This window comes from Sapajus apella, unplaced genomic scaffold, assembly GCF_009761245.1.
Source record: "Sapajus apella isolate SASKATOON/1434 unplaced genomic scaffold, GSC_monkey_1.0 scaffold1, whole genome shotgun sequence".
NCBI lineage: Eukaryota > Metazoa > Chordata > Mammalia > Primates > Cebidae > Sapajus > Sapajus apella.
In genome coordinates this window covers 23,145,822-23,150,765 of record NW_022436941.1, presented here as the reverse complement: position 1 = coordinate 23,150,765, position 4,944 = coordinate 23,145,822, and positions in this window count along the sequence as shown.

Here is a 4,944-nt window from a genome sequence, read left to right as displayed (position 1 = left end):
ATTCTGGATACAACTCCCTTACCAAATATACGATTTATAAATGTCTTCTCCCATCCTATGAGTGGTCTTTTTACTTAATGATGTTGTTCAAAGCACAAGGGATGTATTTCAGATTTTAAAAATCACCAATTTCTTCAAATAGTTGCGTGACTCTACACAATTAACTGATTAATTGGAGAAAGAAATATTCTGGTACCACTTCTAGTGGTAAGAGGCAAGTTAGAGGGAAGTAGATAACATGGTGTTTAATAACTGTACCTTGGTCAAGGATTAGTGACATGATTGACTTAGTATTCTAAAATATTTGGAATGAGTGTTTATATCTGCTTTTTTGCATTATTTTTTCTTTTCAGTTAATACTCTTGGATAATGTATTTAAGGATGCTTAAGGTAAGCCATTTGAGCATTATCTTAGTCTTAGTTTATAGATTTAATAAAATTCTGCCTACTGAATTTTCCCTTTTCCTAATGAAATTCGGTTAGCCTGTTTTCTAGCAAACTAGGACAAATTTCTATAATTGGTATTATAAATATTTATAAAAGACTACAGTAGACACAATTTAGCTTTTTGAATTTTACATAAATGCTACCTTATTCACTATTAGTGAGTAAGTCGAGTATTTCCCTTACAAATTCATTTTTTATACTGGTGCCTTCATAAACAATGTCTTGAGAGGATCTACACCTATTGAACTAGAGATGACAAATTGCTAGTGAAATAAAATACAAGTATTTTCCAAATGTCAACATTTGTCTACATTTTACGTAGGTTTCTAGAGAAAGATCCTAATCAAAAACTATCATAAATAAAGGTGGTGCAATCTAGTACACTGTTTTTTTCCTGCTCTAGTTGACTTACTCATTCAATTACCTAAAAACACTGATAACTTTAAATCTGCATATAACAAATTAATCATCTTGATATATAATTACTAGTATGATTAGTTTATGATTTTATTTGAGCACTTTGTGTCAAGATAGTGAAAGTTTTATATCTTACACTAATTTCATACCATCTTTAACTTTGTAAGAAGCTTTTTAACCAGAAAGGCTAAGAAGCTAGTCAACAGCATTTATTTGAGAATATAGTTTTTAAAAGGGACAAATATTATAGGTTTGCCATTCTTTTCCAGTTTATAAAAATTATCAATGAGCTTTCATAATGTTAACAGTGGAGGTAATGAGAATAAAATGAATTGGGCAATTTTCTACATGGAGAAAACCGAGGCAACTTAAGTAATCTTTAAGTGATTCAGTTATGTACAGTTACTAATTGGTCTTTTGTTGAATGACTCAATTCTTGTTCATTTAACTAGGCCACATCCCACATAATCATTCATTGTAAAATAAATTATAAATTGTGCTTCTAAAAATATTGCGATATACTCATCATGATTTGTTATTCTTCTAGCAACAATGTTAAAGTGATTGATGCATTCTAAAGAACTGCAAAACAGAAACAAAATAAAATACGAAAGTGTGAAAGTGTAAATTTTTATAAGTTTATAGGAGACACACCACAGATGAAGTTAGGGATGTTAACAAAATTCTTTATAACAAGCACGAGTAAGGAAGAAATAAATAGGTTGCAACTTCATATAAAGCTCTTCTCCTTCTCAAGGGAAAGCTGCTTTTCTTTCTTTCTTCTTCTTTTTTTTTTTTTTACATGAAGTCTCCAACTTAACATAATGTGATTTGAATCCTTGTCCATAAAGTACGTTGTGCTTTTCTTTTTATTGTCGTGGGTCCAGCCCCTGCTGGGACAAGTCTGCTGTGAGAGATTGAAATTCTCTCCTTCACTTCAGCTGCAGCTGCCAAGACTCTGCCTCCCAGGCCTGTGCTCACCAAAACAATGATTACCTTGGACACTTGCTAAATCATGGAAACCTCATTTGCACCTAAATGCATTCTATGTACATGAATAATAATTGCTCATCTTTCGGGTGAAATTACGTAAACATAAAGAAAAGCTACATACTTGGACAAATTTATGGCAGCTTGGCTAAGAGTTTTCAAAAATCATTACATCAGGCTAATTAATCTTTTGAATTTTGCACAAGGAGGTCTGTTCACATTAACCAATGCCAACCTTTCCTTCTGCCCATCTCCTACTATTCCACATCTCAAACCAAACTGCGTTGCCCAGCCAATTTCATTGAACATGAACTTAATAGACAACATTTACTGAGCATTTGACATGCATGAGACTCTAAATTAAGGACTTTACATGTGGGAAGAATATTTTGTAAAATAATGGAGAGATGGTCATGGCACAATAATTTAAAAGAGCATGAATTTTGTATTTAGATATACCCGAATTCAATGCTTGGCTATGTCTCATGCTAACTTAGACTTAAACTTTCTGTTTCCGTTTCTGCGTCTTGGAAATAAGGAGGGTAATTATAACTTGGAAATTTTTTAAGAGACTTATCCCAGGACATGGAGTCAGTCACTTGAGGAATCAACATAAAAACCCAGAACCCAAGTCCATGTTCTTATCAATACGTTCTACCATCACCATTAATTTTTGGTAGCTCTTCCAGTTTTAACAAAGGTGTTGAGACCCTTCAGGATATTGAGAAATACTGTTCTAGTTATGGCTTAAGAGTGATAGGAAAATATGACATTATTTTGTATTTCTGAACAATTTAAATTCATATCATGCATCTTAAGTTTTAAAAACTATTCTACATTATTTCCCACAGCTCACCCACTCCTGTCTTTCCAATTGCTTTTCTTAACCCAGCTCTGAGAAATAATTTTGTACCGTGTGCAGGGTTGTACATGGGTGGCTGGGCAGGGAGTCATGGCATATGTATGAGGAAGGAGTCACAGAACTGAATACAAGTAGTGAGTTTGAAGAAATAAAAACTTGATTTCATTTTCTAACTTCCCGTTTTGTCTTATGTGTTCTGTGACTGAAAGTGCTGTGTTTCTCAGTATTGAGGACTGTCACTCAGAAACTGGAAACTTTTGGCTCTGATTGTTTATTTTAACACTAGTATAGAATATGGCAAGGAAATATTAAGGAAAGGAGTAAAGGAGAAAAGATAAAGAGTGTTTTTGATGTTACTAAAATCTAAGTAATAACCATAAAGGTTTACATAAATGAACATAAATCTACAGCCCTTCAGAATGAATTTGCCTTTTGTTTTACTTTATGAAGAACTGGGGGTGAACCCTTGAGTTCTCATCATTTTGTGTATTCCATCCCAAACCATCTTATGGGCTGGATTAGAGGAAACACAATAAGATGTATAAAACATTATTTTAACTCTCTTTATTGGCACTTTGTGCACATACACACAAATGTAACTTTATAGCTCCCCTCTATTGTCTATGATAACCTGAAGATGCTGAAGAAACAGAACCTTGGATTTCACTGGATTAACACTTATTTTTACCCAGTGGAGTGCAGGTCAAAGGCACTCCATAAACTGAATTTGTAACTCTAGGAAGCAATGTTCTGAATCAGAAAGCAGAAAAGAGTATTAATCAAAAGTGAAAAGGTTCTGCTGAAAGCAGAAGAGTCTTGGAAAATGATTTTAAAGATCACTTGCCATGCACACAGTTATTTTGTAGTTGCAGTTCATGCCAAGATTTTAAAGAAAACTGATGGAAAATTTCATTATTCATGTATGCACTGTATATACAATGTAATCCCAGTCACTCACTGGGGCAAGGCAAAAGTGACATTAAGACACAATATTTTAAAAATCTAATTGTTCCATACTATACACAGTGAGCTTTCATTACAAATATTTATTTCCATTATGAGGCCTACAGAGGCATAATATTGTTAAAATGAGAATAGTTTCTGAACCATATAGGCTTTTATGGATATTTAAAAAATATGTCTCTAAAGTGTTGAATAACTGGCACTGTTATTCCTTATGTTCGTTTTTTAATGTATTTTACCAGTTCAGGAAAGATCTAATTCAATAAAAATTCCCATTACAGTCTGTAACTTCCTCTCTATTTTCATAGCAGTAACTGGAGACCCTGCTTTAAACATGGTTAAGCCTGTTAAACGTGTTGAAGACACAGTTTTTGTCATTTTAAAAAGATGCTTGTTTCTCAAAGAAGGGATAAGGTTGATAAACTTAAGATGAAGGGTAAGAGATTCGGTCTTATGCAAAAATAAAATCAACTCAAAGATATAATAATGTATATATATATTATTGTACTTTAGTTTCTGGGATGCATGTACAAAACATGCAGGATTGTTACATAGGTACATACATAGCAATGTGGTTTGCTGCCTCCATCCCCCGATCACCTATAACTGGCATTTCTCCCCATGTTATCCCTCCCTAATCTCCCTACCCCCAGCTGTGCCTCCACTATTTCCCCCCAACAGACCCCAGTGTGTGATGCTCACCTCCCTGTGTCCATGTGTTCTCATTGTTCAACACCCGCCTGTGAGTGAGAACATATGGTGCTTGATTTTCTGTTCTTGTCTCAGTTTGCTGAAAATGATGGTTTCCAGGTTCTTCCATATCCGTACAAAGAACACAAACTCATTATTTTTTATGGCTGCATAGTATTCCACAGTGTTTATAGGTGCCATGTTTTCCTTGTCCCGTCTATCATTGATGGACATTTGGGTTGGTTCCAGGTCTTTGCTTTTGTAAACAGTGTCACAATGTACATATGTGTACATGTGTCTTTATAATAGAACAATTTATAATCCATTGGATATATACCCAGTAATGGGATTCCTGAGTCAAATGGAATTTCTATTTCTAGGTCCTTGAGGAATTGCCATACTGTCTTCCACAATGGTTGAACTAATTTACACTCCCAGCAACAATGTACAAGTGTTCCTATTTCTCCACACCCTCTCCAGCATCTGTTGTCTCCAGATTTTTTAATAATTGCCATTCTAACTGGCATGAGATGGTATCTAAATGTGGTTTTGATTTGCGTTTTTCTAATGATCAG